At 39.1% G+C, this 10,321-nt stretch overlaps 1 pseudogene; it reads left to right on the forward strand.

Annotated features, from left to right (window-relative positions):
• Positions 1 to 5,517, forward strand: part of LOC116747124 — a 47,928-nt pseudogene extending 42,411 nt beyond the window's left edge.
• The last annotated feature ends 4,804 nt before the right edge of the window (positions 5,518 to 10,321 follow it).

Here is a 10,321-nt window from a genome sequence, read left to right on the forward strand (position 1 = left end):
AGAAAAAAAAGTGAAATGGATCATCACCCGAAAGTTATCTTTATGAATGTTCTTGACAAATGCAATGAATTATAGAAAAATGAAAATAATTCACCAAAAATGAATACCTTATGTTTGTTGACATATTGAATTTTTGTGTTTTTTGGGGGGAAGGGTCATTTTTAGTTGAGTGACCACTGACAAAATAACCTTCCCCAAAAAACCCACAGTGGAGAGAGTGATATCACCAAGATGGCAACATATGTCATTCCTGACTTCACTCCCCCTCAGAAGGAAAACTAATATCTATTCAAGTACATGGCACTACTGAAAGAATTCTAGAAATAAGGGTGAGACTAAAGCACCCCCTGCACCACAGAGAGCAAAAGATACTGCTTCAGAAGGATAAGAGAAGCTGCTACACAATGACTGCATTGTCCCTCCCATTGCCAGTGTAGCAACACACAGAGAGGTCTTCCCTGAGTCTCTGGTTCCTCCAGTGGGAAAGGAGAGGCAAGGGGGACAACAAACCTCCTAAGTTTCTTGGAGCCCCTACTCATGTGGGAGCCCCTACTCTGGTCTCGCTACATGGAGACTGCAGGGAAATCTGCAGGGCTCAACCACTGGGAATCTGACTGTTATGGAGAAGAGAGAAGGGGCTTGCAACAAAGATCTTGGCAGACCAAGTTCATACCTGCAGTGCCCAAGTAGTAATCCTAATTAATGGCTTTGCCCATATGCAGAACCAAGTCAGTGGTGCACTTTGACTAGGGAACCCATTAAGATGCAGATCTGACTGATTTGGGTACTCAAATGAGGAGTTTTTCTGGCCGTAGAGCCTGGACCAAGGAGTCTGAGGCAAGGAGCTGAGTCATAGATCCATCCACTAGGAAGAGTGTCTCCCAGCCCCATCTGATGAGTAGCTAGTGAGAGCACCGGGAAGTTGTGTAGCCTAGCAACACTCCAGCTGAGAGACATGCAGAGCTGATTGCCCCCAGAGTAAAGTCAATACTGGGCATGGAGGGTTCTCTTGCTAAGCCCAGGCAGGGGGATTAACTCATAGCCAAGGCTGAGGGTAGCTCCCAACCCCTCAAGACCAGAAAGCCTGCTTGGAGAAAAATGGGAGTTGCCTGGAGTGACCCTTCACTGTCCCACTCAAGCAAGTGACCTGAAACATAGCCCCGCCCATTGTGGCTCCAGAGCTCCATCTGACCACAAGAGCTGGCAAGAACCCCTAGAAGCTGTGTAACCAACAATGCTTGAGCCAAGATGCGGGCCTGCCCAGGCAAGGGAACTGAGACATATCCCCACTCACTGTGGACTGTATCTCTCACCCCATCTGATCAGAAAGGCTGGCAAAAAAACTGGAAGCTGTGCAGCCTAGCAGCACTCAAGGCAAGAGGCAGGCAGGCAGAGCTGATAGTTCGCAGAGCAAAGCCAATGAACCTGTTCGGCCAGAGAACTTGGAGTGCAGGTTGGCTTTAGTTAAGACAACAAAGAGCTTTACTGGCTTTATGTTGCTTCTCTCACTGCACCCAGGCAGGAAAATTAATTCATAGCCCTGCTCATTGCTGAATACAGCCTCTAGCCTGCCTAACCAGGGAACCTAATCAGAGCACACAGGAAGCTGCATAGCCCATCCAACAGCCCAGACTAGAGTGGCACTTGAACAGAGAGCACAAGCCATGTCTTTCCCCATTTGCAGAAAAAAACTGGTGGTCTCACCTGATCAGGGAATTCAGTGTACACTGTCGCCTGATCTGGGTTCCCAAACAATAAGCCCATACAGGTCCTTGCTACCCTACCAGGGAGTGAAGCTAATTCATAGCCCCATCTACTACTGAATATAGTACCCAGTCCCAACCATTTAGTAAGCCTGACCAGAGAATCCAGGAAAGTACAGCACCATCTAACAGCCTTACTTGGGTAGGGAACCAAGCCAGCAGTCCTATCCAACTGTTCTCAGCCAGTGGCACACCTTCCCACCCCCAACCTCAGAGCTTGAACAGTTGCCTCCCTCCACCCCCAGCATAAGAGTAGGCCCCACTTGCCTAAGCATATTACCAACAAATATGCCTAGAGATCCAAACTGAGCTGACTGGTGAAGATCTGTCTCTGCCAAGGCAAACCTGTAAAGTCTGTATGAGGACCCCAATTACTCAAATGTGCAGGTACCAATGTAAGGAATCAAGGATAACGAAAAACCAAGAAAATATGACACCAACAAAGGAAACTAATAAAGCTCCAAGAACTGACGCTAACAAAATGGAGATCTATGAACTGTCAGACAAATAATTCAGAATAATTCTCTTAAGGAAATCTAGCAAAATACAAGAACACACACAAAAAAAACTAAATGAAATTAGGAAAACTGCTTTCATGGATGGAGGTCAGGCCCGCAGCCAGAGGGAGGTGTTGTTCAGTGGAGAGGCTGCTCTGCAGGAGGACACCTAGATATCAGAGAAGGCTAGAGCTGAAAAGTACCCTGCAGGTCATCTAGTCTAACCCTCTCATTTTACAGTGAGAAGCCTAAGGTTATGGGAGGGACAGGGCTTGGCAGGATTTAGACACCTGATTATTGGCAGAGCAGGAAAATTCCAGGTTTCTTAAGTCTTGTTTGACCTTTTTCTACCATTAACTTTTTTCAGCTCAAGGCTCTCTTTGGGGAAGACAAGCAGCTTTGCCCATATTATATAGCATATATCCAAAGCATATGCACTGATATGTTTAAGTATTGTGATTGTAAAAAGACCTTAATAAACCAGGCTTAAGTGGACTGCTCAGCAGTTCTGAAAGAAATGGTTCTTGATTACTAAACAATACAATTGTGTAGCATCAGACCTCTTCATAGCTTCCTTAGGAACTGGTGATGAGCCCTGGAAGTAGACTCTTTAAAACTTAGGAAAGCACCTGATGTTTCCCCAAGTTGTAAGACTATGTTTGCACTGGTTAATTGCCAGAGTGCCTGTTTGTGGCTCATTGGTTAAAAAGAATTTCAGATGAAGAGTATCAGTCTGGGCGCTCTCCTGCCTGACTAATCCTGTCCTGATCAGTCACTGGGTCATGTGACAGCACTGCAGTGTAAGGAAGAAGGAAAAGACTTGATTCTATGGTTTGAGGAGATGTGCTTTTATAAAAAAAAATTTTGTTGATTTAGAATATTGTGTTAGTTTCAGGTGTACAGCAAAGTGATTCCGTATATATACTCTTTTTTTTTTTTTTTTTTTTTTTTTTGCGGTACGCGGGCCTCTCACTGTTGTGGCCTCTCCCGTTGCGGAGCACAGGCTCCGGACGCGCAGGCTCAGCGGCCATGGCTCACGGGCCCAGCCGCTCCGCGGCATGTGGGATCTTCCCGGACTGGGGCACGAACCCGTGTCCCCTGCATCGGCAGGCAGACTCTCAACCACTGCGCCACCAGGGAAGCCCTATATACTCTTTTTAAGACTCTTTTCCCTTATAGGTTATTACAAGATATTGAGTATAGTTCCCTGTGCTATACACTAGGTCCCTGTTGGTGATCTATTTTATAAACAGTAGTGTGTATATTTTAATCCCAAACTCCTAATTTATCCCTCCTCTCCCAGATGTGCTTTTTATAATGGGAATTATTTGCATTAGAGAATGCCTTTGGGGAGTTTATGTGAGCTGAAGTAGATGTGTCAAGTAACTGACAGATGTTGCATTCTTATGACAATAAATTTATACCTAACAATTATAAATACTCTTTTATGAATTTCATTTATATGTTTTGCCCCTAGGAGGGGCAGCTTCTAGGAAAAGATTATAAGGGGCAGCTGTCACTTTTCCATATAATTATTCACTCAATCTCAATTCAGAGAGTATCAACTGAAACAATAACATAGTTTAAAGAGTACTCCATGATTAAGGTTGTAAACCCTTAAGGGAGATAACTATGATTTCTCAACATTCAGTGTGTGCTTAGCCAGTGACCGAAGAACTTCTCCAGTGGCTACACTCCATTGGAGAAAGGTTGTTTTTCAGTAATGATACAGAGTGTCCCAGACCACAAAAAAATGAACAGTTCAGTTTTAGAATTTGAGCAGCAGCATAGAGTTAAAGAACAAGTGATGAGCCAGACAGTTGATTTTAGAAAGTCTTTGAAAAACAATATTTGCATGCTTTTAAAATGAGAACAATGAAGAAATTGTTTTAGGGCATACAAGACAGTATCAGGAGTCAATGGTCCACTAGTGATCTTAGTTCATGTTAAGTTTCCCAGATACGCTAAGATTGTGCACTTGACATTACCTGATGGCATGAAGCGGAGTGGGCAAGTTCTAGATGTCAGTGGTTCCAAAGCAGTCGTTCAGGTATTTGAAGGGACTTCAGGTATAGATGTCAAGAAAACGTCCTGTGAGTTTACTGAGGATATTCTCCAAACACCAGTGTCTAAGGAGGTGCTTGGTGGGGTATTCAATGGATTAGAAAAAACAATCAACAGAGGTCCTGTTGTACTGGCTGAAGAGTTCATTGACATCATGGGCCAGGCAATCAATCCTCAGTGTCGAAGCTATTCAGAGGAGATGATTCAGACTGGTATTTTGCCCATAGATGGCATGAAAATTCCTGTCTTCTCTGAAGCTGGCTTACCACACAATTAGATTGCAGCTCTAATCTATTGCCCGCCTGGTATGGTAAAAAAAAATCCAAAGATGTAGTGGACTACAATGAGGAAAATTTTGTGATTGTATTTGCTGCTATGGGTGTAAACATGGAAACTGCCCGGTTCTTCAAATCTGACTTTGAAGAAAATGACTCAAGGGGCAATGCCTGCCTCTTTTTTAACTTGGCTAAAGACCCAGCTATTGAGCAAATTATCACTCCTCATTTGGCTCTAACCACAGCTGAGTAGTGAAGATCAGTATGAAAAACATGTATTGGTTACACTAACAGACATGAGTTCTTATGCTGAAGCACTTTGAGAGGTTTCAGCAGCCAGGAAGGAGGTTCCTGGTCAACGAGGCTTCCAAAATTATATGTATACAGATTTACCCACAATATATGAATGTGCTGGTCGAGTGGAAGGTAGAAATGACTCTATTACTCAAATTCCTATTCTCACTATGCGTAACAATGATATCACTCACTGAATCCCTGACTTGACTGGATATATTACAGAGGGGCAGATCTACACACGGACAGATTTCCCCACCTATTAATGTGCTGCCTTCATTATCACAGTTAATGAAGTCTACTATTGAAGAAGGTATAACCAGAAAGGATCATGCCAATGTATCTAACCAGCTGTATGCATGCTATGCTATTGGTAAGGATGCACAAGCCATGAAAGCTGTAGTTGGATATGAAGCCCTTACCTCAGATGATGTTCTTTACTTAGAATTTCTGCAGAAGTTTGAGAAGAACTTTATTGCTCAGAGTCCTTGTGAAAATTGCCCTGTCTATGAGACTTTGAACATTGGCTGGCAGCTGCTTCAAACCTTCTCCAAAGAAATGCTGAGGAGAATCCCTCAGAGCACCCTGAGCAAATTCTACCCTCAAGACTCTGCAAAGCATTAACTGCTACTTCATCACTGGCTTGATTCTTTTGTGAAATACTGGTTCTGTTTTCTTTATTCCTTTTGCACTCCCCCATCCCTACCTTTGTGTTGGAGTTTACTGTGTTACCCTGTAATTAAAAACAAGGAATAGATAACAAAAAAACTGAAATTACAAAAACAGTACATGAACAAAATGACAAGTTCAGCAAAGAAATAGAAATTATCAGAACAACCCAACCAGAAATCCTAGAGTTGGAAAATATGAAAACTGAACTGAAGAATCCAATAGAGTTTCAAAAGCAGACTCGACCATGCAGAAGAAGCAATCAGCAACCTGGAAGACTGGACATTTAAAATTATCCGGTCAGAGAAGCAAAGGAAAGAAGAATGCAAAAGAGTGAAGAAAGACTATGGGACTTATGGGACACAATGAAAAGAAACAATATTTGCATGATTGGAATTCCAGAAGGAGAAAAGAAAGAGAAAGAAACAGAAAGTATATTTATAGCAATAATGGCTGAAAACTTCTGAACCTGGGGAGAGAAATTGACATCCAGATCCATGAGGCCCAAAGGACCCCAAATAGGTTGAACCCAAATAGGGCTACACTGAGACATTATTTAAATTGTCAAAAGTCAAAGGCAATGAAGAATTTTAAAAGCAGCAAGACTAAAAAGAGAAGTTACATAAAAGGGAACCCCCATGAGATTATCAGCAGATTTCTCCAAAGAAACTTTTCAGGCCAGGAGAGAATGGGATGACATTCAAAATATTGAAAGAAAAAAACCTGTCAACCAATAATTGTATACCCAGTGAAGCTGTCCTTCAGAACTGAAGGAGGGATAATGACTTTCCTGAAAAAATAAAAAAGCTAAAGGAGTTTATTACCATGTGACCTACCTTACAAGAAATGCTAAAGGGAGTTCTCTGAGTGGAAGCAAAAGCACATTAATTAACATCATAAAAACATTAAAAAGGTAGCAAAAACTCACTGTTAATGGTAAATATATACTCAAAGTTAGATTCTATAATATGGTAATGGTGGTGCGTAATTCACTTACAACTCTAGTTTAAATGTTTAAGAAAATGAATGTGGTAAAGATAACCATAACTACAATAATCTGTTATTAGTTACACAACATAATATATGTAAATTATAACAGCAGTAACATAAAATGTAAGAGGGAAGAGAAGGAAAAGTGTAGAGTTTAGGAATTTCATTGAAGTTAAGCTTTTATATATATTTTATGTAAGCCTCATGATAACCATAAGGGAAAAAATCTGCTGCAATTACACAAAAGAATAGGATAAAGATGTCAAAGCTTACTGATACCAAAAGCATCAAAACACAAAAAAAGAGAGCAGGATAAGAAACAAGAAACAATGGATCTACAAAACAACCAGAAAAAAATTAACAAATTGGTAATAGTAAGTCCTTATTTATCCATAATTACCTTAAACTGAAATAGATTAAATTCTCCAATCAAAAGACATGAAATAGCTGAATGGATTTAAAAAAAATAAAAGCAAGATCCAATGATTGGTTGCCTACGAGAGACTTACTTTAGCCTTAGATGAATACACTGAGAGTGAAGGGATAGAAAAAGACATTTCAAACAAATGGTGACCAAAAACAAAAGCAGAAGTAGCTATTCTTATATGAGAAAAAGATGGACTTTAAACTAAAATTGGTAAAAAGAGACAAAGAAGGTCATAATATAATGATAAAGTAGTCAATCCATCAAGAAGATATAACAATTGCAAATATTTATGCACCCAACATTGGAGCACCTAAATATATAAAACAAACAATAACACATTAAAAGGAGAAATAAACAGTAATACAATAACATTTGGGGACTTTAATACCCTATTCTCAACAATTGATAGATCAGCCAGAGAATTAATAAAGAAACAGTGGATTTGGATTTGAACAACGCTATAGTCCAATTGACCTTACAGAACATTCTATCAAACAACATCGGAATATACATTCTTCTCAATTGCACATGGAACATTATTTAGAATAGACCATACATTAGGCCACAAAACAAGTCTTAGTGACTTGAAGAAGACTGAAATCATACCAATTACCTTTTCTGACCACATGGCATGAAACTAGAAATCAATAACAAGAGAAAATTGGTAAATTCACAAACACATAGAAATTAAACAACACTCTCCTGAACAACCACTGGATCAAAAAATACATTAAAAGAGAAATTAAAAATTTCTTGAGACAAACGAAAATGGAAGCACAACGTATGAGAACTTATGGGATGCAGCAAAAGCAGTTCTAAGAGGGAATTTCATAGCAATAAATGACTACATTATGAAGCAAGAAAGATCCCAAATAAACAACCTAACTCTATGCCTTAAGTAATAGAAAAAGAAGAACTAACTGAGCTATTTACAATAGCATCAAAAACAGTAAACTACTTAGGAATAAATTTAACCAATGATGTGAAAGATCCAAGAATACTCAATGGAGAAAAGACAGTCTTTTCAATAAATGGTGCTGGGAAAATTGGATATTCACATGTAATAGAATGAAACTTGACCCCTCTCTTATACCACTTACAAAAATTAACTCAAAATGTGTTAAAAACTTAAATGTAAGACCTGAAACCATGAAAATTCTAAGAGAAAGCATAGGAACAAATCTTCTTGACACAAGTCTCAGTAATTATTTTTTGGAAACTCACACCTAAAGCACAAACAACAAAATAAAAAATAAACAAGTGGGATAACATCAAACTAAAAAGCTTCTGTACAGCAAAAGAAACCATCAACAGAGTAAAAAGACAACCTACAGAATGGGGAAAATATTTGAAAACCATATATCTGATAAGGGGTTAATATCCAAAATATATAAAGAACTAATCCAACTTAACAGGAAAATAATAATTAAATTTAAAATAGTCAAAGGACCTGTATAGACATTTTTCCAAGGAAGATATATTAATGGCCAATGGTTACATGAAAATAATGCTCAACATCACTATTCATTAGGGAAAAGCAAATTAAAACCACAATAAGATATCACCTCACACCTGTTAGAATGGCCATAGTTAAAAAGACAAGTGATAACAAATGCTGATGTGGATGTGGAGAAAAGGGAACCCTGGTGCACTGTTGGTGGGATTGTAAATTGGTATAAGATTTTTCAAAAACTTAAAAACAGAGCTACCATATGATCCAGCAATTTCATTTCTGGGAATATATCCAAAAGAAATGAAAACATTAATTCAAAAAGAGATCTGCACCCTCATGCCCATAGCAGCATTATTTACAATGGCCAAGACATGGAAACAACCTAAACATCCATCGATAGATGAAGAAGTTGTGGTATGTGTGTATATATATATATATATATATATATATATATATATACCACACACAATGGAATATTATTCAGCAAGATAAAAACGAGGAAATCCTACCATTTGCAACAACATGGATGGTCCTTGAAGTGGAATGTAAAACAAACAAATGAAAAACCACCAAACTCATAGAAAAAGAAATCAGATTTGTGGTTACCAGAAGTGGGGGTGAAGGGAGGGGAATTGGAGGAAGGTGGTCAAAAGGTATAAATTTCCAGTTATAAGATAAATAACTACTAGGGATGTAATGTACCACATGATAACTATAGTTAACACTCATGTATGATACATAGGAAAGTTGTTAAGAGAGTAGATCCTAAGTATTCTCATCACAAGGAAAAAAATTTTTTTCCCTCTTATTGTAGCTATATGAGATGATGGATGTTAACTAAACCTGTTGTAATTATTTCACGATATATGTAAATCAAACCATCGTGCTGTACCCCTTAATCTTATACAGTGATGCATGTTAATTATTTCTCATTAAAATTGGGAGAAAAAAACACTGTGAATTGATAAGTGACCTCAGAGAGGTAAAGAAAGGAAATACAAATGTGGAGTTTTAGTAACGTACAAGAAAAAGGCAAAATGCTGGATGTGTGATGGAATAAAAACTGATTTTTCACACATTAGATAAATGGTACCATGTATGTGGACCAGTGATTCTGGAAGATAGAACTGGGAAGAAAATGGGAATTTTTAAGTGACATATTAAATCAGAAAGAGAAGGAAATAGAGAATGGTACTGAACTCATTGTGGGTCAATATACGTGGAAATCCAAGAGAAAATACAATCTAAATAATGAAAGAGGAAAGACTAATATTGAAAATATAACAGGTAAACTGTCTGGGTTTGAATGCAGGTGACATCATGATTAGTTTTGATCTATGTATTAGTTCTCTGTTGCTGCATAACAAATTACCATAGACTCTGCAGTTTAAAGCATTATACATTTATTGTGTCACAATTTACGTGGATCAGGAGTCTGGATATGGCTTTTCTGGGTGCTCTGCTCAGGGTTGCACCAAGCTGCAATCAAGGTGTCAGGCAGGCTGTATTCTCATCTGGAGTTTGGGTCCTCTTCTAAGTTCACATGGTTGTTGGTAGAATCCAGTTCCTTAGGAATCACTTAGGTGATTCCGCCCACCCTGCCCCATATCTTTCCTTGCTGGCTGTCAACTAGGGGGTCACTGTCGGTCCGTAGAGGCTACCTACAGTTGCCACTTGGCCTTCTGACAGACTCTCTCACAACATTACAGCTTTCTTCAAGGCCAGCAGAAGAAGCTTCAGCTCCATTCTCCTAAGATGGAGTCACATAAGAAAATCTATTCAAGGGAATAACTATTCCATTGACATTTCCTATTATTTTCTCCATATTCTATTGGCTAAAAGCGAGTCACAGGTTCTGCTCACACTCAAGGGTAGGGGGTTACACAGGG

This window comes from Phocoena sinus, chromosome X (assembly GCF_008692025.1).
Source record: "Phocoena sinus isolate mPhoSin1 chromosome X, mPhoSin1.pri, whole genome shotgun sequence".
Taxonomy (NCBI): Eukaryota; Metazoa; Chordata; class Mammalia; order Artiodactyla; family Phocoenidae; genus Phocoena; species Phocoena sinus.